The sequence below is a fragment of the Lepidochelys kempii genome, chromosome 1, assembly GCF_965140285.1.
Source record: "Lepidochelys kempii isolate rLepKem1 chromosome 1, rLepKem1.hap1, whole genome shotgun sequence".
NCBI lineage: Eukaryota > Metazoa > Chordata > Testudines > Cheloniidae > Lepidochelys > Lepidochelys kempii.
In genome coordinates this window covers 138,073,638-138,100,284 of record NC_136380.1, presented here as the reverse complement: position 1 = coordinate 138,100,284, position 26,647 = coordinate 138,073,638, and positions in this window count along the sequence as shown.

Sequence of the window (26,647 nt, the reverse complement as noted above, 5' to 3'; positions counted from 1 at the left end):
AACTGGTCTAGACTGGGATTATTCTGGGAAGGTCAGCCTGAAAAGAGGAGAGGGGTTAATGAACAGCTGGAGAATTTGAGTAAGCCTACTGGCTACATCTGGAGAGGGTGTGGTCAGGTGGGGAGCAGAGGAACTTTAAAGACAGAAGATAGGGCACCCAGAGGTGAAGTGTCTATGCTCTCAGGGAAAGGAACCCTTGAGGGAGTTGGTACCATGGGACTGTTTTGGTCCCCCCCGATGGGGCATTTCTGTGCGCCAAAAATGCTAACAAGGGGTTTGAACAAGCAGAAGCAGCCAGCCAGTTTTCACAGCTGATTCCACCTTATCATTACTCTTTGGGTATGCTGGGAGCACAAGGGATGGCAAATCTCAAACCCAGGACTGTGTGTCCCCAGGCAGTGCTCAGACTGCAGCTGCCACCTGTCAGCAAACTGGAGACACTGAAGAAGGGTGATAGTGGAACTCTAGCTCACCAAGAGCTCTGCCCATGAATTGCCCAATTGGGGGAGGTGTGTGACCTCACAGATTGGCTTGAACACTCTACTTAAGCAAAAAGGAGGCCAGTGAGGTTGTCTGCTGGTGGCTGGGCTGACTGACTGGCTTTAGGTCCTTGTTCCTCTGCTCTGACTCTGTCTTTGACCCTTGTCTTGACTCTGACCACTAGGCATGACTGCCCATGCCCTGGTCCTTATAGGGAGATGTGGTAGTCAAACTCCCATTTATATGCAAATTCCTGGAATTCTTCTGAGGCAAACCGAAGTCCATTGTTAGTGAACACAGTGTCTGCAATGCCATATCTCACATTTGTTAGTCTCTAAGGTGTCACAAGTACTCCTTTTTGCGATATCTCACAAAGTGGGCCTTCAGTTTGCCAGTCACTGACTTGTATCAGGAGAGGCATTGACCTCCCAACAATTTGAATATTAGTCCACTGTAATGAAGTACTGCTTTTCACTGATGATAAATAAGTCCACTCCCATCTTTTCTCATAGTCAGGTGGGCAGCAGTCTCCTTATGATGGCAGTTATCACATGACTAGCAAGTGTCACACCCTTCAATCAAGGAGTGGGGTTCTGTGTTTGTTCCAAGCCAATAAGCACATTCTCAGGCCCATCTAAGACAGCTGTTAATGCCCAGGGGTGAGGCATGTATTTTCTTTGCATGACATCCTTATGTAATGAGGTGGGGACAACAGCTTTCTGTCCTTGAAATAGGACTCTGTCCTCATCTTTAATCAGTTGGCTCATCTTTAATGTGAAGATGTGTGAGGCTGGCTGGCCAGATGCCAGCTTTTGCCCAGGCTGCTGGCATTAGCTAAGAACTGACAGACTCGTAGCTGGAGACCAAAGCAGTTCACTTGTGTGTTAGTTTTGCTAAAACTAAAATAGGTATTAGTGTTATAAGAATGTATTTTAGTGTTTAGACTCTGTGGGATGTTTGTAAATTGCAGCATGCATTAATCTCACTTGTAATATCTGTATTCCACAGGCTTTAGTGAATTTGGGTAAGAGATTGTCTTTACAGTCTTGAGACCTGTAGGCTTTTGCATCGGTACCTTAATCCATACCTATACCTTAGTTAGCATATGCCCACATATCTATAACATAGCTGGCTACCCCTTTTCACTACCACTAATAGCAAAACCCAGACGTAGCTCCTGATGCCCTGCCTTTGGCTTTGTGCAAGATGGCTGTATAGCTACAAGCCTGAGGAGATGCAGGTGTGTTCACATTTTATGTGTTTATTTTTTATCTGATATTGCACTTGTCCAGATACTGTGCCAACATCTTTACAACAAATAGAAATGGAACAGATTCAGAGAAAACTTACATTGATAAATGATGTCTACACAAATGTCTCTGTATCCAATATTGCCCTGCAGTCTTGCCAAACTCAGCTCCACAGGTTCACCAAAGGGAATGAGTTTGCTAGGAGGTGGAAGCCTTCTCCTGAGAATGCCCTGCCTTCATCCTCAGCAAATCTTAACCACTGGGATGGGTCCCAGGAAGAGAAGAAACTAGCTCTGAGACCATAAAAGAGATGTGCACCCAGATGCAAGTAGGTGGAAGTTACATTAGTACATGATGTGCCCACAACAAACCATCCTACTTTGGGGGAACAGTGTTTGTTCTGCACCAGCTGAAGTTTCTGGATTTTCTTAAAAAGTAACCGTAATAGGAGCACACTGCAGAAATCTAGCCAAGAGGTGAAATATCTGTCTAAAACCTTGTATGGTCCTCATCAACATATTACATCTGAGCATCTCAAACATATAAATCAGTTCGTCCTACAAAACCTCTGTGAGATAGGGCCTATTATTGTACCTATTTTCCAGAAGAGGAACTGAGGCTCAAAGTGACTAAGGCTCTGATCAGAAAGGTAGTTAGGTGCCAAAGTCCTGGGTTTAGGCTCCACTGTGATCCACATCCTGTAGGTGTCTAAGCTCACTCAGCACCTAAGTTTTCAGGGTAAAAGTTCCCTAGGGGCCTATGTTTCTGCCACTGCATGTGTGCACTGTTGCCTCGCTCTAGGCATCCACATGCCTATCCCCCATCCCCCCGAGCCCCAGAGCGATTCACTAATTGGGATAGGTACCCATGTTTTTCACAAATGTCTGTACTGCAAAAAAGGTGTGTTCTTAACTCTTAACCTGTGTTAGCTAACTTGGGTTAAAATGGGAGGGATAAGGTGAGTGAGGTAATATCTTTTATTGGACCAACTTCTGTTGGTGGAAAGTAAAACCTCTTCTACTTTATAAAAAGAGCTCTTCTGTTCTGAGGAAGGATGCAGAGTGTCTAAGCTGAATCCAAGTTAAGACAGATTGGTAAGCAGAAGGGGTCCTGCATGTTGGACACACTCACTTGAAATGAAATGGGAAACTGGAGGCTAGATTGTTCTGCATGAAGGGTTTGAAGTGGGGAATTAAGTTAGCAGGCAATGTGGTGTGTTACCAATTGTTGTAATGAGCCACAAAACCAGGATCCCTGTTGAGTCCATGGGTTTTAGTGTATGGCAGAGTTTTGAATTTAAGTTCCCAGGCTTGCTTTTTGAAGGTGTTGTGCAAGTTTCCTTTGAGGACAAATATTGAAAGATCGGATAAATACCAGTGAAGAGTTGGCATGTCAGGTTAGCAGCTCAAGTTGAGCTATACCTGTTTACACCTGCTGAGGATCAGGTCTTAATATGACTTGATTTTGACTAATCAGAATCCCTACTTTTTATATTATAGTCTGGGTATTACTCGAGAGCCCTGTGGTTTGGCCACTCACTTGAATGTGGGAGATCCAGGCTGCAATGGCTGTTTAACACACAGTAGAATAGCTTCGACAGGAGAGTTTGAGAACCACTTACCCCAGAATATCCCATAGCCTGGTAATTAGGGTGTTCTGTTGGATGGGGTGGGGGCAATGCAAGCTCAAAGCCCTTTGCCACAACAGATAGAGTGGAGAATTGAACCTAGGTCTCCCACAGCCTGGCTGAGCGTCCTAACCACTGGAATAAAAGGTATAAGGGTGGGATAGTATAACCATCATCTCCTCCTCCATTTTGTGCAAGGCCAAATCTGTTAGGGGGCCCCTGAGCATGCCTATTGTATTGGGCTCCACACAGGAGATAGGTGGAAGAACACATATTTTGAGGATCCTGCTGGGGCTTAGGTGTGACGTACGTGCCCAGGCACCTTGAGTAAGGCAGGTGTGTGCATGCTCTCTGGCCAATTTTTAGGCATCTAGGGCACTTTAGCAATGGAAATGTAGGCTTCCAGGGACTTTAGACACCTACAGAGTTAGGTGACAGCTGAGCAGGGATTCTGAGGATCTCATTGATGCCTAAATGTTGATTTGGGCATGTAAAGTGGCAGTAAGGTGCCCAAGTCCTTTTGTGGATCTAGCCATTGGCCTTCCTGTCCCTTAGTTTTCTTATCTGTAAAATGGGGATAATAATAGCTATCTACTTCACAGGGGCCTTTGTGAACTTTATTTATTTTAACTTATAAAATGCTATGATCTTCAAATGGATATGTTAACTTACTATTTTCTATAGAATTGCAAAAAAATTTAAATCTGTACTTTTGTTATAGGCAAGTCATATACCGGTCACAGAAATCAAAATACACTGTACTCCTGCTACCCTCATACTAATTGTTAGAAGAATGTAATGTTGGTTGAGATTATCAAATCTCATTTACCTATGGCAGATGGTCCCAATAAAAGTGAGAGGATTTGGATGAGAATGTGAAGCAAAATTAATTTATTTCTGTAAAGTGCTTTAAGATCATTGGCTGGAAGGTGATTTAGAAGTAGAAAGTAATGTTATTTTACCACAGGAACTGTAACCCTAGCGCAGAGAGCCATACCCATAGGAACCCTAACTCCAAGTCCCCTAGCCATGGAAACCCTAACCCTTGCGTGGGGAAATCTACCCATAGGAATCCGAACACTGGGAGGGGGAGCCCTACCCAAAGGAAACCTAACCATAGCCCAAAGAGCCTCCCTATGGGAACCCTAGCCCCAAGACCCCTACCCATTGGAACCCTAACACTAGCCACAAGTCCCCTATCCATAGGAACCCGAATTTTAGCTCCAAGTCCCCTGCACATAGAAGCCTTAACACTGGCCCCAAGTCCCCTACCCATAGGAACCCTAACACCTATCCCCAACTCCCAAACCCACAGGAACCCTAACACTAGCCCCAAGGCCTTTGGAGTTAGGATTAGGGTTCCTTTGGGTAGGGCCTTTGGAGTTAGGTTTAGGGTTCCTATGCCTTGGGTCCCCTGTCCAAGGGTTAGGATTCCTATGGGTAGGGCCCTCCATGTTATGGTTAGGGTTCCTATGAGTAGAGGTCCCCAGCCTAGGGTTAGGGTTCCAAAGGTTTGGGTGCTTGGAGTTAGAGTTAGGGTTCCTATGGGTAGGGTTCCAACCCCTATGGGTTGGGGTTCCTATGAGTAGGACTCTTGTATTTAGGGTTAGGGTTCCTATGGGGAGGGCTTTTGGAGTTAGGGTTACTATGGGTAGGACCTTTGGAGTTAGGTTTAGGGTTCCTATGGGTAGGGGTCCCTGCCCCAGTGTTAGGGTTCCTATGGGTAGGTATTTTGGAGCTAGAGTTAGGGTTCCTCTGGGTAGGGCACCTCACCCTAGTGTTAGGGTTCCTACGGGTAGGGCCTTTGGAGTTAGTTATTGAAAATGAGGATGAGTAGTAATTATTTAGGGAAATATGGTAATTCCAAGTATAAAGTAGGAACAAAGAACTGAAATTTAGAGAGAGAAAAATGAGGCTGAATATCAAGAAAAGCTTCCAGACCGTGAGTTATTTAGTCATGTGTAACCCTCCCAAAGGATGTGGTGTAAGTCTTATTATGTGGAACTTTTAAAATTAGACTGGATAAAACACTAGAAAGTGTAGGGAATACATCCTGCACTGGCACAGTGTGTGGCCTTTTACTGTCTTTCAAGCAACCCCTAGCAGATGTCGTACTATGGCACCCTGTCTGTGGCCGTCCCGTTTCTTCAGGGGCCCTGTAAGAACTCACAGTTCATAAAGTTATTCAGTCCCCAGAAGGAATCCCATTTATTTAGGCATCAGGTGCACAGTGGCCCTCCAGGCCCTAAACCCAGTTCAGTGCCCCTCTCCCAGTGGTCCAACACAGTCTTTCAAAACAAAACACAAACTAATGCAGCCCCCTCCTCCTTGAGGGTCTGCTGTCAGTCTCCCCCTTGGGCAGGGTCCCTTCCAGGCCTCACTGCCTGGAGAGCATTCTCCTGCTTCTTACCGTCTTAATTATGCTTTCCATTCCCCCCTGTAGCTTCCTGCTGCCTTTTAACTTGGGATCTCTTGATTCTCCTCAGGTGGGGTTCATCATGTAATCGTGGCTGGCTGAGCCCCAGGCACTCCAGCCTAAAGGCAAGCCAGCCTGTTACACACACAAATGAACTGGATGAACCACTTAGTGAAATTGTTTAATTGTAGTGATGTATCGTACCTGTGAAAAGACACTAAGTAGTACTTTGGAGAGGGAGCAAATGCCTCATTTCACTGGTTCCTTATTTTGTACCGTATATTATGATTTTCACGCAGCTACTGTGTGTAAGACACATTAATTTTAGGTGGGGCTGGTAGTGCTGCTTTTTATTAGGGCTGCCCAACACTTCCCCCTAAAATCCTAATTTCAGTAAACTTTACAAAACTTTATCTGTTTGGCTTGAAATTTTCCATGCCAGGTGTCTGCTTCAGGCAGAATGTTGTTGGGGGAAAATTTCAGCCAAAGCAGTTCAGCCATTTCTGAGAACAAGATTAGGAAATAATATGTTGTGTTGCCTCTGTTAAAAAATTCTGGTGAATTCCAAACAATGGGTGTATCCAGAAGACCAGGTCCTTCTCCGTTTCAGCACTTTCCATTTCAAATATGCAAGAACATCACTTATTTTTGTGTTATTTGTCCTGATCTTCCCAAAATTGTTTCTATAAATATTACAACAAATTTCCATGGCTGTAGAGATGGCATCTCCTTCCTCTATCTTTACTGGAGAGAATAGAAGTAGCCAAATTGAATATCTGCCCACGATTGACTTTCATCATTAGCCTATTGTCTTTCAAAGCCTCTCCCATGCCCTTTTCATGCAATTTATATGGGATAGGGCCCTTGTAGTTAGGGTTAGCATTCCCATGGGCAGGGATCCCCGCCCTAGGGTTAGGTTCCTATGTTTGCCTCATTTGTCACACAAGACTCTTACAAATTTCTGGGCAACTTCGGATATGAGATTGCCAGATTTGTATCTATGTTATCTCGCATTCCAAATGTGTCCTATAGCAAGGTGGTTCCCCTTCAGTGGATCTCTATCCATACTGGGTTGTTTTGAGATTGAAAAAAGCTTAGCTATGCCGTTTGATTCCCTCTCTTATTTTCTATACCTGAAGAGGCTACCTACATCCTTAAGGAAAAATCCAGTCTTATTAAAACAGTCACAGCATGCAGTCATATTAATTCTCATCTTGTACCACAATGGGATAACCTGCGCTTCCAGATCAAGGTCAACTACACACGTAAGACAATCTGGATAGAAAAATGATTAACAAAAATTAAAAACATGATACAAGATGACAGACTGGCCTCCTCTGATTATATATGTAACAAATGAAGGTTACTTACCTGTAACTGAAGTTCTTCAAGATGAACTCTGCATATTCACACTCATGGATGCTCTGACCCATGCAGCCTGAAAGGTAAAATTCTACTAGCAAAAAGAAAAGGAGTACTTGTGGCACCTTAGAGATTAACCAATTTATTTGAGCATAAGCTTTCATGAGCTACAGCTCACTTCATCAGATGCATAAGAGTGGAAAATGCAGTGAGGATGTTTTTATACACACAGATCATGAAAAAATGGGTGTTTATCACTTCAAAAATTTTTCTCTCCCCCCCCCCCACTCTCCTGCTGGTAATAGCTTATCTAAAGTGATCACTCTTCTTACAATGTGTATGATAATCAAGGTGGGCCATTTCCAGCACAAATCCAGGGTTTAACAAGAATGTCTGAGAAATGGGGGGGGGGAGCGGGCGGTAAGAAAAAAAAAGGGAAATAGGTTACCTTGCATAATGACTTAGCCACTCCCAGTCTTATTCAAGCCTAAGTTAATTGTATCCAATTTGCAAATGAATTCCAATTCAGCAGTCACTCACTGGAGTCTGGTTTTAAAGTTTTTCTGTTGTAATATCGCAACTTTCATGTCTGTAATCGCGTGACCAGAGAGATTGAAGTGTTCTCCAACTGGTTTATGAATGTTATAATTCTTGACATCTGATTTGTGTCCATTTATTCTTTTACGTAGACGTAGAGACTGTCCAGTTTGACCAATGTACATGGCAGAGGGGCATTGCTTACACATGATGGCATATATCACATTGGTAGATGTGCAGGTGAACGAGCCTCTGCTAGTGTTGGTGATGTTATTAGGCCCTGTGATGGTGTCCCCTGAATAGATATGTGGGCACAGTTGGCAACGGGCTTTGTTGCAAGGATAGGTTCCTTATCATACACATTGTAAGGAGAGTGATCACTTTAGATAAGCTATTACCAGCAGGAGAGTGGGGTGGGGGGAGAGAAAACCTTTTGAAGTGATAAACACCCATTTTTTCATGATCTGTGTGTATAAAAACATCCTCACTGCATTTTCCACTTTTATGCATCTGATGAAGTGAGCTGTAACTCACGAAAGCTTATGCTCAAATAAATTGGTTAGTCTCTAAGGTGCCACAAGTACTCCTTTTCTTTTTGCTAATACAGACTAACACAGCTGCTACTCTGAAACCTGTCATTCTACTAGCAGAAACTATTGAAGAGTCCATGTGCCATCCTTGCCCCCACCCCCTAGCTGAACTCTGCACTTTCCAGGGCAAGGTTTTAAAAGGAGCATGGCACTCCACTGACTCGGTTCCTTCCCCTGCGATCAGCTGGATGGTTATGTTGTTGCTGTAAGATCCTTTCAGATTGTAGATAGATAAAGTTACATCATTTTATTTAGTGATCATTAGTTAAAGGATATATCAGCCCTAGAATGGTGAAGGCTCTGGTCCCTATGAGCTGAAAAAAGGTTACCTCAGGTTAACTAGAGACACCTGAGGCCAGGTAAGGGCTGCCAGGGACCTTTACAAAACCCTCTTCTGGTAAGAGAGAGAGAGAGAAGCTGCAGCAGAGGTAATGGTAGCAGGAAGGAAAAGTTTCCCCTGGGCGGAAGATGGTCTCTCCTCTCTGTCTGTGGAGAAGGGGGTGGTTTTGCTTAAGAGAACTTCTTGGGCCAACTATGTAAATAGGGAAAAATAAAACCACAGTGAAAAGAAAAACCCTCTGGAGTCAGATTGATTTGCTCCAGGCCCTATACTATACAAGGAAGAAATATTGAAGTCAACAAGGCAAAGGAGGTACCCTGACACAGAACCTTTATTTTTCTCTCTGTATATATAATATCAGATTACATGCACTGCCCTGATTGTTCTCACTCTTGTACTATTGGTGGGGTTTTCTTTAAATAAATATTTTAAAGTACTTTTCTAGTTTGGACAACTTTATATTCTGTTCACCAAGTGTTCCAGGCACACAGAGTTCTAGGAACATAAATCCTATTAACAATAACGAGAGTCCAATGTCTATGATACATATAATCCTAGATATTCAGTAAGTTTTCCTGAATACATTTTCATAGGCTAAGGCTTCCTGACTCCTGCCATGTGCAGATAATAGCAAATGGTAGCACAGATTCAGCATCATGGTAAATATGGCCCAACTATCTAGTAATGTGTATCCATTGCTACAGTACAACATGAGGTTAGGTTTATTGATTATTTTATTTTCAGCACTTTAGATAAATTACTTGTATTAATAGGCAAGGGAGAGATGTTTCAATCCTCTACTCTGACCATATAAACACTTGCCGATCCTCCACAGCTGTGATTAGCTGAGCAGAAAGGTGAGGTCTGTTAATTAGATTCTCATTCATATCATTATTAGAGCTGGGTAAAATTTTTCAAACAAATAGGGTTTTTTTGCCAAAAAATGCAGTTTTGGTGGACTTAACGTATTCAGGATCAGAGGAACAAGAAGCCTCCCTTACGTTGTCATTATGACTACAAATTGCCATTATGAGTGACAATTAATAGTTATTGGGCCAGGGAAAGAGCAAGAAGGACTGTATGGTGTAGTGGTAAGGGCACTCACCTAGTATGTAGTAAACTCAGGTTCTTTCTCCAGTGACTATTTATAAAAAGTGGAACACCTTCAACAGGAGAGATTGAGAGAGCCCTTCCCTAGAATATCCAATAGGCCAGTGGCTGGGGAATACTCTGGCAATGTAGGAGACCCAAATTAAAATAATTTCTCTCCCCCCTGCAGAGAGGTTTATTGAACCTGGGTCTTCCTCATCCCAGATGAGTGCTCTAACCAGTGGCCTAAAGGTTAAATGGGAAGTGGCTATTGCAAAACATCCATTTCAAGTCAAATGAAACATGGTTGGTTTGACCAGAAAAGGGTTTCTTCAATTCACCAGTATCGTCTGCAATTTTTTTATTTGGTTTGACCCCAATTTAATTTTTCATAATTATTTTTGGAATTGCCAACAATCCAAAAAATCAGTTTGTACTTTCAGAGTACTGTGGTTCACCTTTAAATAACATTGACAAGACTGAGAATACTAATAAAAACAATTTGGATATGTGCTAAAATGACTCTGAATTGAAAGTTTTATCACAGAGATGTACTTTGGAAAATCTCATAAAAGCTAGGACACTTAAGTACATGCTTTCAACATGACATTTATTGTATTAAAAAGCAGATGGATTTTAATAGAACAGTCGTATCTTGAATTTCATAACCTTTTGTAGTTGGTTTATTTTAACCACTGATGTTAATGTGCCTACAAACCTTGTTGAGAAATACAATAGACCCTGTCAGCTGCAATATAGCAAGCTGTGCATCCTGTGTGCTAATTAATTTTTTCTATACATAAGTCACCTGCCTAGTTTGCTGTTAATATTTTAAAATGCTATCACCTATATGTCAAAATATATATAGCAACAACATACAATCCACAAAACCAATTAAATCCAATAAATTGTCATATTACTATGTGCAGAACTCCATGAGCATGTCAGCATGTCAGCTTGAGATGGAATTTTTTTTTTTTTTTGGCGCTTTAGAAAGCAGAGGCCAATTCTGTGAGTTTGTAAAGATTCCTTCTCAGCGTTTAATTCAAGAGGAATTGAGAGCACTCTACAGGGCATGGGAAGCACTCTGCATCTTGCAGATTTGTTGAGTTTAAATTGCCCAAGGGACATTCTGATTGTGTGTCATTTAAGAGTAGATTGAGTAAATCACTTATAATTAAGATTAAGATTTTGTCATGGGTATTTTTAGTAAAAGTCACAGGCAGGACACAGGCAATAAACAAAAAATCACAGAAGCCAGAGCCCCACCACCAGGGGCTGACAGCCCCAGCCCAGAGCCCTGCTGCGGGGGGCTGACAGCCCCAGCCCGAGCAGGGCCAAAGCTGAAGCCGAAGAAGTCATTGAGATCTGTTAAAGTCACGGAATCTGTGACCTCTGTGACCAAATCGTATCCTTACTTGTAATATACCGTAGGGGAAAACTCTGCTAAATCAATGTTTCATTGATCTGCAACTAAAAAATGACTGAAGAGGTAAACTCTAATAATTATGAAATTTACCCTACCTAATGCTTTAGTGTTACACCTAAAAACTAATGTTTCCTCCCAAACCCTTGTGAGATAGGGATAATAATATTAACCTATTTCACAGATAGTGAAATTGAAAAACAGAGGGGAAGGCCAAAATTTTCACACTTGGACACCTAAAGTTATGCACCGAAATTCATGTTCAGGAACTTAAATAAAAGTCTAATCCAAAGTCCACTGTGGTCAATGAAAAGACTCCTATTGACTTCAGTGGGCTTTGGACTGGGCCTGTTTTGTTTCAGGCTGGTCACACAGAAATGGAGGCCCCCAAAATTAGTGAAAATTTTTGACAATTTTGGACATGCTGTTTGTGGAAGAGCTGGGATTAAAATTCAGAGTTTCTGTCTTTCATTTTCTAGTCTGCTTTGTCCGGTATAGAGGAAGAATTGAACTATGCTGATTTTCAGCCTAATTAGACTGAAAATCTAAATACCTAAGAAATAGTACAACAACCCCAAAACTAGTCTTAGAAGTGGATGAATTATATTTTTGTGCATAATAGTAATTGCAAATGTTGATATTTTTCATTAAATGATTCATATATTTTCTATTCAACCAGTTCTAACTGGTGTTTATAGTGAAACAAATGATTATCATTCGAGACATGTCTGCATGGAAGAAAATCATCCCATGGACCATGGCTATCAGAATCTGTTCTGCTGCATCAGCTGAAAAACGCTGCCCTCATTTCCATCAGGAGTTGGTATTTAATTGCTACTTGGGAGTATATCATATATAGAAGTTGTCAGATGGAAAAACCAGCAATTGCTTCTCTTCAAATAATCTGCAGATAATAAAACACTCTTGGGAACAGGGCAGGCTCACTAGTTTACAAATGTGTGTGTGAATACTGCTAGACTTCTCCTAACTGTTAAGTAAAATATCAAGGTGAAACTGGCTCAGTCCCATGACATTTGTCGTGGGACAGGTCCTCAGAGGGTACAGCATGAAATTAATTGCTATAATTTTTCAAAGAGTTGTGCAGTTTTAGCCACAAAGATTCAGTTAAAGCCAATGGACACAATGCAGCTGACACCCTGCACAATGCTGAAAATGTAGGGATTGGTGGTATTTTGGTAGAGTTCGTTATTTTAAATATTACCAATAAAAACTGTCCATGCAGACCTTACTGGGCTGGATTTGAAAAACTTGCTCTATTGTAAAAGAAAGTGTTGCATGTAATAGTAGTTGCACATAACAGTTAGATAAGCAGTTTCTGCATTCATCATTCTTCATTCTGATATATAGTGAAGCTCACGAAAGGTGTTTTGCTGTGGAATGAATTGTTCTCGAAAAGATACTGTAATATATAGTTTTTAAAACATTCGTACCAGCACTTAAAACTGAATAATGGAACTGCTCATATTTATTCTTCCAGTTGAAACACAGAATATAAAATAAACCATAAGAACTACTGACTTTACTTTCATTGGCTCAGGAAAGCATTTGCAATAAAAATATAACATTTTATGAGGCACACAGGAATATAAATAAGCAAGTGGCCTGACATCATAAGATGCTGGGAATGGCTAGCTGATTTCTGTTCTATTTTTCTAACTAGCAGGTGTGGAAACTTCACATTCTGTCTTATAAATAGTCCTGTGTCACTTGCAGAGATTTTTCTGCATGCACCCAGGGGTAAAAAATATGCACAGAACAAACAATTCAAAGAATCAAGTCAGCTGGAAGGTGATAAGTGATTAAATTAATAAAGAACATATATTTGTGTGAAACTGAGCCAGAAAGGGTTAAGCAACTGGCAGGCTAAGTGACCCAAATTCAACCTTGAAAGACATATTAGAATAGTATATAAATGATAATTAGGGCTGAAGGGCTAAAATCCATATGCTGTTTATGTTACAACCTGATATATAGACTATGTCAGCTCTTTTTACAGGCACAAAGTCTAGAGTTTGGTCAAGAGGCCAGAGGCCTAGCAAATAGTGAACAATATTAGCTAAAAGAAGCAGATCAAACAAAAGACAACCTTGCTTATTGCTGAAATAAGCTTGGTAAGCAAGATGCCAGATGAAGAATTATAATTGGTGGTTTTATCTAAAAGTTGCAAGCAGACCTAAGGAATGAAAGGGGCCCTGTTTCTTCTGTAGAAGAGGTGCGTTCCTACACACCAACCTTGAGTTTATGGAGGAGGTTCAAATGTGTCAGTATGAGATATGACATCCTCCCTCTCACAGATGTACACCCCTCCTCCCAAGCCATTACTAGTGCCAGCCTTTGAAACACAAATGAGCAACTAAAAGGCAATCTTTATTGCTATGTACTTTTCATTTGCCTCTTTGCTTTAACCCCTAGGTATGTACCTGTTGGACAATCAGATGAGCTACTTCATTCCTATGGACCCCAAATCAGAATTCAACATATATATTTTATACTAACACAGTTTATACATTGTTTAAAGGAAAACACCTATGTACTAATTGTATTTTACTTGTTAACCTGAAACCATGGGCAGAGACATTATGTAATCTTTGACTATTGGCTACTGTGCTTATCTTGTCTTGCTGCTAGACCTATCCAGGGGTTTGGGACTTGCCTACCCCGTCATTTCCCTCTGCCCATGGAAAATCCATATAATCCATTGTAATCAATTGTTTGGCAGTGTCTCCGAGCATAATAAGCAAGGTGACACTCTGCCAACGCTGTGCATAATAAACCCATGTGCTTGATTCTACACGGTGTCCATACTTTGTTCCTTCAAGGCCATTCATTATAAATAGCTAACAAAGCCATGTTAGATAGACTAGAGCTTTGAAATGTAAACTTGCAATTGTTAGAGAATTAGATGTAGATACTGATTGTGTTTGCCTGTGTTTACCTATATCTTGTTAGATGTTAACAATGTAACCAGATTAGCTTGTAGATGCTAAACTTAGGTTCTTTCTGTTACTATATTCTATTCATTCAGAGATCCAAAGGGAACATTAACATTTAGATGAGATGTGGTGTAATAATATCAGCCTTTATTTTTCTTTGAAGTTTGTAGTAAACCACCTATGAACGGCTTGAATGAATAATTACCTATGCTACTCAATGCAACTAATTACCGGTGCATACATAGTAAATGGAATTGACTTCAAAGCCATAATGTATATTCTTCATCCAATGAATGCCTGCTGTGTTGACTACTGTCAAGAGGCGATTGCAGCCTGGCAGAAATCTATAAAAACTCTAGGGCTCCAATCCTGTTATCTCAGATCTGCTTAAGCTTGGTCATGGGAAGCTTGAGCTGCAAGACTGAGGTCTCTGGATTACCCTGCTAATTCTCATGGAGGAATCTGAACAAATTCTATATATAGACTGCCTACTGAATTATAACCTATGGAATTGATTCTGAAAGAACTTTTTGCAACTCAGCAGCTCACCATCTCCACTATGATACTGACCTAAGAACTTCACTCATATCTGTATTTATAATGATTTTTAACTTCAATAACTCTTTTCTTTTTCAATAAATCTTATTAATAAGAATTGGCTGTAAGCGTGTATTTGGGTAAAGTCTGAAACATTCTGATGGGTAATGTGTCTGATCTCTTGGGATTGGTAGAACTTTATATATGAATAAGAATAAGATTTTAAATAATCTTCACCGTATTTGACTTGGCTGTCTGGGTGGGAGCCCAGGGCTGGATTGCTTAAGGGAAACTGTATTTCTGGGCTTCTGGGTAACCAGAAAGGTGTTGTAGAAGCTGTTCAGTTGTTAGCTTGGTGAATGTAATTATTAGAATAAACCACCAGTTTTGATGATCGTCTGTCCCATTATTTACAGTTTGCCCTGACTGAGCAATCTCAGTGTGGCATCATTTCAGATTTTGGTTGGGGGTGGGCAACTTTAACTGTGATTTCAGGGGCTACTTAGGCACTTGAAAACTAGTTTTTTGGCAAATAATTTAGCAATTAGCTTACAAGAGCACTGTATCTAATTCCTATATAAAAGAAAATTAAATAAATATTTGATCCACTGACTCTAATACTAACATGTTCTGACATCTTGTGGCAAGTCACTTAAGGGTTAGGTTTAAAATGTTAATGTATATTCTTACTTTGTTACTAGCTCTGTGGAAAGAGAGACCCCATCAGGACTTCTGGGTTCTATCTCAGCTCTGGGAGGGATGTGGGGTCTAGTGTGTTACAGTGGTGGGCAGATACATGTGGGTTATATATAGGAACATCAGAATGGCCATACTGGGTAAGACAAATGGTCCAACTAACCTAGTATCCTGTCTTACAACAGTGGCCAATACCAGGTGCTTCAGAGGGAATGAACAGAACAGGCAATCATCAAGTGATCCATCCCATGTCGCCCATTCCCAGATTCTGGCAAACAGGCTAGGGACATACAGAACATGATGTTGCATCCCTGCCCATCCTGGCTAATAGCCATACATTGACTTATCCATCATGAACTTATCTAGTTCTTTTTTGAACCCTGTTATAGTTTTGGCCTTCACAACATCCCCTGCCAATGAGTTCCACAGGTTGACTGTGAAGAAATACTTTCTTTTGTTTGTTTTAAATCTGCTGCCTATTGATTTCGTTGGGTGACCCCCTAGTTCTTCTGTTATGTGAAGGAGTAAATAACACTTCCTTATTTACTTTCTCTACACCAGTCATGATTTTATAGACCTCTGTCATATCCTTCTTAGTCATCTCTTTTCCAAACTGATAAGTCTCAGTATTTTTAATCTCTCATTATATGGAAGCTGTTCCATACCCCTAATCATTTCTGTTGCCCTTTTCTGTGCCTTTTCCAAAACCAATATATCTTTTTTGAGATGGGGTGACCAGATCTGCATGCAGGATTCAATATGTGGGTGTACCATGGATTTATATAGAGGCAGTATGATATTTTCTGTCTTGTTATCTATCCCTTTCCTAATAATTCCAATATTCTGTTAGCTTTTTTCATTCACCAGATGTTTTCAGAGAACTATCCACAATGACTCCAAAATCTCTTTCTTGATGGGTTACAGCTAATTTAGATCCCATCAATTTATATTTTCCCATGTGCATTACTTTGCATTTATCAGTATTGAATTTCATCTGTTATTTTGTTGCCCAGTCATCCAGATTTGTGAGATCCCTTTTTGTAACTCTTAGTTAAGTCCAAAGCCGACTGAAATCTTGAATAATTTTGTATCATCTACAAATTTTGCCATTTCATTGTTTAACCCTTTTTCCAGTTCATTTATGAATATGCCAAACAGCACTGGCCCCAGTACAGACCCCTGGGGGACACCACTATATACCACTCTCCATTCTGAAAACTGACCATTTATTCCTACTCTTTGATTCCCATCTTTCAACTGGCGTGCCTGGTAATGCTTTCAGGATCATGTAAGATCCTTAATTTAATTTAATTCAATGACAAGCCATTTGATACCTTAATTACTCTGCCTCTGTTTATAAACAAACTCCCTGCCCCAAGGGCGGAAGCTGGGAGCAGCACAGAACTCATCAGATATCACACTCAAGATGTGTTGCAGTTAAGAGCTCCATCTGGAGGTAGAGCATGTGCTGTGAGCAGACCTCTGGGATGATACTCGTGGTTGGGGGGAAGGAGGACTCCCCCATCCCCCCTAAATGATGCCCCTGCCCCTCCAGCGACCACGGTCAGAATTCTAATATAGATGTATTAGCCACAGAGAGATGAATACTCCTACATGCTTGAGCTCCTGTGCAGCACACCCGAACTAGGCCGCTATACAACTTAAGTCCCACTTAAACCCTATTTTGAATACTTAAGTGCAATTCAGGTGGTGCGTAACTCTTGTGCTGGCCTTCTGCACAGCGGTGAAGTGTACCATTTGGAAGCAATATTAGATTGCATTTGAGCTCAGAGAAGGGTCTTTCCTTCGAGTTGCCTACATACTTCCTTCAGCCAAGGTTATTGCTACCATTTGGGGTATTTCTATACTGCAGCTGGGTGTATGTTTCCCACCTGGTGTAGATAGACATGCTTGTTCTTCTCAAGCTAATGTGCTAAAAATAGTAGCATAGCTAAGGGTAGCATAGGCAGTGACTCGGGCTGGCCACCTAAATACATACCCATGGGTTTGGATGGGTCTGTCTACTGGAGTTGGGAAGCACATTCCCAGCTGCAGTGTAAGTGTACTCTAGGAGGCCAAGAAAAATGCCAAACTTGCTAATGGGTAGCAACAAGGTTATTTATTCAAAACCAAGGGATGGAGGTGGTCACTCCCCCCCCCATAATAAGGTTTATAACAATAACAGAAAATTAGGGTTCTTCATGGCATTGTTTTACAGCCTCAACCACTCACTCCACCTCATTGGTTGGCAATACTGGCTTCTTGCTTCTGAGGTACAATGCCTCCCAGAGCTACTTCTGGAATGGTGAAGTTTCATCATTGCCCCTTACTGAGGATGGCTCCTAAAGACGTGCTCTTGCCCAAGGAAAAGACAGTTATCTGGTGACAACGGTAGCTCCAATTCCTCTACGTTTTCATTACTAACGTACGAGAAGCAGTTGTCTTTTTTTTAAGACACATTACACTCTCCCCTTGAAGCAATGGTTTGGGGTGACACTGTGGTGGAGTAAAAGCCTGGGACACAGAAGCATCTAATACAACTACCGCTTTCTTGCCAAATGACTTCCTCTGTACTGTCTCTCCTTCCAATGAATGAGGATACCGACAGGGCTGTAAGAAGGAAAAGTTGTGCCTCCAATCAATGGGAAATTATTTTAGATTTTCATTGTCAAAGGAGACATTATGAAGTTTGATTTTTTCAAAAAGCATTTGACAAGCCTCGTTGCTTGTGGTTCATGTCTACAATGTGACTAGGAAAATGACTCACTGGTCTGGCAATTGCCTGAAAAAAGTAATTTGAGAAAACTACGGTACACAGAAATAGAATTTTTTAAAATGGAAAAGAGTTATTACGCTTAGTAGGAGGTATCTCAGAGACAGCTTGCCCGGTCTTTCATGTTTTCTTTTTCCACATAAATATATCACACTGCCAAGAGTGGTGGGCCGGGCTGTGGTGACAGAACACAAAGATCTCATAACATTTTATGTGCAGCAATTGTAATTTTTGTTTCAAGTGCATGATGCTAATTATTTTAGTACAGTACCTGACAAACCAAATTATAGAATTTAAAACATAGAGTAGGCAGGAAACTAGTAAATGTATGATTAGCCAATCAAACAGTCATAAATGGATTTCTATAGCCATTCTGCCCATCCACACAGAATAGCACAAATTATCACTCTACCTTAAAGAGAGGGGGACAATGGCACACTTTTTCAACCATTCTTTTTCTGATGGAAAGCTCTTTGCCTCCTCTTGTCTATTAGATACCACTCTCATGTGTTCTAGCACCCTAATTATCCACAGTGGCTCACTTTGCTCCTGCTCCCCTCTAAGGCAACCACACTAACTTGGTGCTGCCAGTAAATGCTTATTGAGGATCTGTTCCAAAACCTATTGAAGACAATGGGAGTCTTTCCCAGTGGGCCTTAAATTAGTCCTTCAGCCCCTAAACCCTCACAGTATCAACTTTGCCAATTCAGTTTAGTCTCTTGGTTAAAGTCCTTTCCAGGAGGAGGTTCCTGTTCCAAGCCAGAGTGTGGTTGTTCTCATCAGAGCTGCATCTACACACATTCATCTTGTGATCTGCACCAGCTACGGCTGACATGGATCCTGCTGCAAGTCCCTGACAGTGGATAGTACACCCAGGGGAAGGTTGTAGCTCTGAAAAGCAGCCACTCCTGCCCCTCTACTAGGGGCCATCATTGTACAAGAAGTGAGTGGTGCTAGCCAAAGCAAGGCCTGGCTAAGGCAGCCAGGTGATGTCCTTACTGGTTGAAATTCAACCCTGTATGGTGTCCACACAAGACCTAGTCTCCACTCAGCTCCTACTTCAGCCAAAAATAGGGTGGCCCTTATGTTCACCCTCTACATAGGTGGGAGTTCCCTCCAGGAAGCAAACACCTCCTCAGTCCCCTTTGGATCCCAAATTGTAATCTAAAGATGCTTCCTCCATGGTGGGAATTCAAAGGGAGAGGGCAATAGAGCAACCATCTTTCCATCCTCGGGCTAATCCCAACTAACAGCAGGGGATCAAGAATTCTTCTATTTCTTACGCAGAATGCTTATTTATTTTCCCCATAGATTTATTAAAATAAGATTAAGTTAATCCCCTGGAAGACTATTTTACAACAGGCTGAAAACCTTCACACACAAATGGGAGCAGGCACAATAATCGCACTTTGTTATCATACATGTGCCTCACATATTTAACCAGGACCTTTTAAAGCTCCATCTTGGTGGGCAAAACCGCCAAACTGCAGAAGAACCCATCTCTGTGTTCTGATTGGAATACACAGGATGGTATAGTGTGTTGGTACAAGAGTGGACAGTGAAAGTGTGTGCGCAAAATTTGTATGACCAGCGACAGCACCCACAAAATCAGTATTTGCATATAACAATCTCTATCTATGCATGCTATCTGGGGTAACTGCAAGATAGTTATGGATGTCATTACAAGATGAATAAATACATATATTGTCAAGGTTCCTTCCCCACTCTGAACTCTAGGGTACAGATGTGGGGACCTGCATGAAAAACACCCTAAGCTTATTTTTACCAGCTTAGGTTAAAACTTCCCCAAGGTACAAACTATTTTACCTTTTACCCCTGGACTTTATTGCTGCCACCACCAAGCGTCTAACAAATATATGACCGGGAAAGAGCCCACTTGGAAATGTCTTTCCCCCCAAAAATCCCCCCAAGCCCTACACCCCGTTTCCTGGGGAAGGCTTGATAAAAATCCTCACCAATTTGCATAGGTGAACATAGACCCAAACCCTTGGATCTTAAGAACAATGAAAAAGCAATCAGGTTCTTAATAGAAGAATTTTAATTGAAGAAAAAGTAAAAGAATCACCTCTGTAAAATCAGGATGGTAAATACCTTACACGGTAATCAGATTCAAAACATAGAGAATCCCTCTAGTTAAAACCTTAAGTTACAAAAAGACACAAAAACAGGAATATACATTCCATTCAGCACAACTTATTTTATCAGCCATTTAAACAAAACAGAATCTAATGCATATCTATCTAGATTGCTTATTAGCCCTTTACAGGAGTTCTGACCTGCATTCCTGCTCTGGTCCCGGCAAAAAAAAAAAAACACACAGACAGAGAGAACCCTTTGTCCCGCCCCCCTTCCAGCTTTGAAAGTATCTTGTCTCCTCATTGGTCATTTTGGTCAGGTGCCAGAGAGGTTATCTTTAGCTTCTTAAGCCTTTACAAGTGAAAGGATTTTTCCTCTGGCCAGGAGGGATTTAAAGGTGGTTAGCCTACCCTTTATATTTATGACATATATAGAATGTGTGCTCACATTTTATGGGTGCAAATTAGATAACCACTTATGAGAGAAAGGATGATTTAGTAGCCAGGGTGCTAGCCTAGGAGTTGGGAGACTTAGATTCAATTCCCTGCTTTCCAACAGAGTTCCTGTGTGATCTTGGGTCTCCCAGCTGCCTCGTAGCCACCCTGTGCCTCAGTTCCCTATCTGTAAAATAGGGCAGTGCTCTTATCTCTCTCTCTCCAGTGGTGGTGGGAGGATAAATTCATTAACGATTGTGAAGTGCTTTGAGGTCTACTGATTAAAAGTGCTATATACAGCTAAATATTATTATGAAAATATGGCCCATAGATCTTAAGGCACATAAGACCCTGTATTGTTTTCCCTTCCCTTGTTGTATTACTTTCTACCCTCCCTCATTCCTCTGTAGCCAATTAATTTAGTTATTATTCATTTATTGTGTGATGTGATGATTAATCAATATGTTATATCATATATATTCAGTGTATGTTAGAGTTAATTTTGTAGGGTTATAAAAGCATCAGATTGATCAGTATTTAGAGGAATCAAGTATTAGACATGAGTAAGACAAGCTGAAATGCAAAACCTGTAGATTGAGGCCTGCAAGATTTTATCTTAGCTATTTTAGACCTTGGAGACAAGAAATGATGACATAAGTGACCAGAAAATAATCCGATGCTCTAAGTTTATGGGAAAAGAGGTACCAAATGGTAATATTGCACAAAATTACCCAGAAGATTAATATTAGAACATAAAAATGCTATAAAGGTGCACCTGACTCTAACATGTGTCTTAACCACAGGATACAAGTTGTGCATCAATGCTAATGAGAATAAAGGGAACTTACACAGCCTATAGAAAATTGGAGTCCCTTAAGTTTCCGGGGGACCCAGACCAATAAGAGAAAAGAGCGTTGACACTTTTATGGACATGCACAGAATGTAGGTATAAACAGAATCACACTATAAAAAGGGGATGCCCAGAACATGAAAATTGAGCTCCCTATAGGAGACTCCAGCAGGAACCATTCCTCCACTGATGATCAAGCCATGAGAAACCCATCAGACACTACCACTATTGTTAAGGATGTGAGTATAACTACATTTGTAACTTGTGCATAGGTCTGTATAGAATTTCAATATGCTTGGGTATTCATAACTGTAATGGCAACTTTAATAAAACTTGTAAAATAGACCAGACCGTGTAGTTGTGAATGTATGTGTGGTCACTATCTTAGGTCTTTATGTGTTCCTAGAGACTAACTCTGAAGCAAGTAGCAGAGGTGACTTTCACTCTGTTGAAACTGTAGCCGCCAGAGCCGAACCCATGGTGGTGTAATATCACATTACAAAATTCACTTTAAATACAATAAAATAAAAGGCTACCTCCTATCCTCTCTCTCATTCTCTCAGCTTTTCATCAAATCCTAAAATCAGCTATACTGCATTCATCCAAATTTGCCTTGTCAAAGAAGAATGGATCCAAATAGATGACATCCCTGATCAGAGCATGAACCAGTCCAAGCAATAGGTGTCATGACCAACTTGCCAGCCATCCACGCATAACTAGCTAGCCGTCCAGTGTTCCAAAACATCAACAAAAGCTATATTTCACCCATCTTTTCTATCCTGCCTCACCTCCACCTTGTGTCTGTCTGTCTGATAAGAACAGGATAAAAGAATGCTCTTCTCACATCAGAAATGAGAGTAAATATGAATACTTGTTTAAATGTCTTGTTCTTTCTTGTGTTTAATCAATAAACTTTCAATTTGAATGAATGCTTTTGGATGTTTGCCAAATAACTGAGTAGAACCAAAGCCTCTGTAGAAACATAACCCCAAACCTATCACTGTTTAATGTTGGACAGTGAAAGAGTTTATAAATACCTTTAACTCTTAAGGCCTTTGACATAAATATCAACACAACGGAGTGATTTCTTGCAAGAGCCAGACTAGGGGAAGAGAGGGGAGTGCACTTGCAGGGCCATGCTATGCCATGAGGGGGTGCCCTGATAGATGACTGCCTGTCACACAAAGGGCTATTATTATTATTTGTACTGTAATAGCACATAAAAGCCCTAGCCCCACTGTGTTAAACAGTACAAAAAGACAGTCCCTGTCCTAAAGAGCTAACAATCTAAGTATAAGACCAGAGACAACAGGTGGATACAACCAGCAGATGAGGGTAACAGTGAGACATTATGATAGCCTGATAAGTAGCATTACAACACAGCAGCCTACTAACCATTAATCCAAAGCTGGGCATTAATTGCACAAAGCTTTTAAAAGATGTTTTATAAAAATTTACTAAGCTGTTTTTTTATGTGAACTAAGGTAAATGATGGAGATCGTGCTGTACATGAGTGACGTAGTCCATTCAAAGATTTTTCATGTTTTTTTCTCCAACATAAGAAAAACAATCCATTAGAAAAGTGTCCTTTTTCTTTTCTTGTTCGATACTCAACCTGGCTTGCCGCATTATTCACCTCAGGCTACATTGAAGGAAAAATTTAACCACTCCTGACTTATACTCCTGCTCCCTATCATAGTAACCTGCATGGGGTGCTGCCAGCCCAGTCCAGATAAGAGAAGGCTTTTCCATGGCTGCATGGGATATAAATACCCCCTTCCATCCCCCTCAGACACACACTCTCTTCTAGGCGGCAGGAAGGGCTGTACCCCCCCTCAGACCTGGCCCAGTTGCTTCCTGCTCTTCTCTTCTACCTCTGCTCCAACCCAGTAAATTTTACCCATCCCCCTCTACTACCTGTTGTTGGGGGGAAAGCCCCCTTAAAGGGAGAAAGAACCACTTTTCCTCCAGCAAGCCAGGCAAGGACTCACCTCATGGATATTGCAATGAGCACATCAGTATAAGATCAGTAGTAAACATCTATGCAGCTGATGTAAAAAGATGTGATTTTCACCAGTGACAGATTATACTGTGTGCATATTTTAACTTCCCACCCCCAACAATTAATAGCACTAACCACGATTTCTCTGCTTATATTACATTTTTTATATTTGTTTTCCATTACTCCTTATGATACTGGAAATCCATATGTCTGACGCTAGGTGGAAAAAGGTTAAGTTTCAACTGCCTACAGTTTAATGGCTTAGTACACTAAAAGGAAATCATTCCAATTCAAGGGTCAGGCCAGAGACCTTAATTATCCAGAGGTTAATATATTGAAGAATGATCAACATTCAGGGTTGTTCAAAGGGGTGGAGAAACTGCACCTGAAACTAATGAAACTGCTCTGGAGGGAAGAACCTAAAGGGAGGGGTGATTTAAAAACCCACCTACACAACAGCGTGAAGGAGCAGGAGGTGGGGGTTGAAGGGAGCAGGGTGTCTAAATAAGTTTGAATAGGGAAGACATGCTTGCTGGTGCCATGACCATCTGACTCACAAGGAGTCTTGGTAAGATTTTAAACAGAAATAGCTATACGTTTTGGTAAGTATATTTACATGTATAGTCTGTAACTAAACTTTCTGCCACATCACCAATACTTACTTTCTTGTTTTCAGTAATGTGTTTTTTTTAAATACTTCACTTCTGGCCCAGATCCTCAGAGGCTGTCAGGTGCCTAATTCCCACTGAAAGGTGCCTGAATACCTTTGAGGATCTGGGCCCTCTATTTTTAAGTTTCCTCTCTTGTGTTTGGCCTGGAACGTTCCGGCAAAACTTTTGTCTTTCAGGGTGTGGGGGGAGGGTTTAACCCCTCTGAAAGGCAAAAGATTTGTCATTCAGTTGCCAGTGTAGGCATAGCCTCAGTGATTTGGTCACAGCTGTGGGAGAGGAAGGAGATTTTTGGCGTTTGATCACTAGCAGGGAGGGTGAGAAGATGCAGGTAGGTCAGAGTTGGCAGTAGCTAAAGAGAAATGGCATAAAAGAGAGCATTAGCAGGGGGGAAGGGGAAGAGTTAAAAAAGGATGGATGTTACAAATGTGGTGCAAGAAGAACCAATAGGCAATCACTCATCAGTCTGCAAATATATTTGTTCAATATCTTCATAAATGATCTGGAAAATGGTGTGGATTGCACTCTCAGCAAATTTGCGGATGATACTAAACTGGGAGGAGTGGTAGATACGCTGGAGGGCAGGGATAGGATACAGAGGGACCTAGACAAATTGGAGGATTGGGCCAAAAGAAATCTGATGAGGTTCAATAAGGATAAGTGCAGGGTCCTGCACTTAGGATGGAAGAACCCAATGCACAGCTACAGACTAGGGACCGAATGGCTAGGCAGCAGTTCTGTGGAAAAGGACCTAGGGGTGACAGTGGATGAGAAGCTGGATATGAGCCAGCAGTGTGCCCTTGTTGCCAAGAAGGCCAATGGCATTTTGGGATGTATAAGTAGGGGCATAGCCAGCAGATCGAGGGACGTGATCGTCCCCCTCTATTCGACATTGGTGAGGCCTCATCTGGAGTACTGTGTCCAGTTTTGGGCCCCACACTAGAAGAAGGATGTGTATAAATTGGAGAGAGTCCAGCGAAGGGCAACAAAAATGATTAGGGGTCTGGAACACATGAGTTATGAGGAGAGGCTGAGGGAACTGGGATTGTTTAGTCTGCAGAAGAGAAGAATGAGGGGGGATTTGATAGCTGCTTTTAACCTTCCTGAGAGGTGGTTCCAGAGAGGATGGTTCTAGACTATTCTCAGTGGTGGAAGAGGACAGGACAAGGAGTAATGGTCTCAAGTTGCAGTGGGGGAGGTTTAGGTTGGATATTAGGAAAAACTTTTTCACAAGGAGGGTGGTGAAACACTGGAATGCGTTACCTAGGGAAGTGGTAGAATCTCCTTCCTTAGAAGTTTTTAAGGTCAGGCTTGACAAAGCCCTGGCTGGGATGATTTAATTGGGGATGGGTCCTGCTTTTGAGCAGGGGGTTGGACTAGATGACCTCCTGAGGTCCCTTCTAACCCTGATATTCTATGATTCTATGAAATCATAGCCAAGGAATTCCTGGAAGCAAGGGAATTACACATGGTGAAGCTACCAAACTACAGTCAGCTGCCACAAAGTAAGCAGCGGCAGTGACACACCAGTGTGAAAGTCAGCCTCACGTGAGCAGATCACACCACAGGAAGCCCTAGGAATAAGGAAGCCAATCACAGCAGCCCGGACAGCAAAATGTGAACTGGCACAACTGTAGGTGTTACCATGGTGTGTTCTTGATCCTGCAGTTCAAAGACACCCAGCAGCCCTGGTACAGATACCATTTTCAAAGCCCAAACGGTCTGTAATATATAATCTGTATATTGCTAGGATTTGTATTTTGCAGAAATATACATTTTGCTATAGTTTTGAAAATAACCATAATCTACACCTTTTTTCACATCATTTGAACTAGGAATTTCCATCACTTTGGAAGAGATACTCATTTGAAAAAGATGAGGCATTTCTGGTAGAGGTGAGAGATCATTAACTGCTTGCCTTTCAGAGAACAACAGGAAGGTTGGGTTTAATGTTCCTTACATTTTTAATGTTAAAAAACTTCAGTCAGAGAAAGAAGTTCTGATTTTCTTCATCTGATCATAAATCAAAATGCAAATAAATAAAAAACTTACAGTAACCATCACAGATATTTCAGAATCCTATGGTGAGCATGCTTAAAACTGTCCTTGCTCATAAAGCATATTTTTGTCTACATAAGAAAGACAATTATCTTGCTAAGTAACCCTATTGTTTGGCTAGTTTTATTGTATAATGTGACTTTGCTCCTTTCGAAGAATCTTTATCATTTCAGTTCTGCAGAGTATATTTCTCAGGATATAGTCACACCACCATTTGGTGATGAAAAGAATGAAAAATACAAAAATATGCCTTATGAGCAAGGACATATTTAGTAGCATTTTGCTACAAGAGTAGTCCCACTACTCAAGGTGTTGCATACTGTTTACTGTGTGTGAAGGAAGAATGCTCTAAATTACTGTTAGTAACGTATTTTATGTTAGTCAAGTTTCTTCATCCTAATGTATATTTTTAAATGTTCACAATCTAATGGGGACATTTTTGTTTTAGATCATAGCAGACT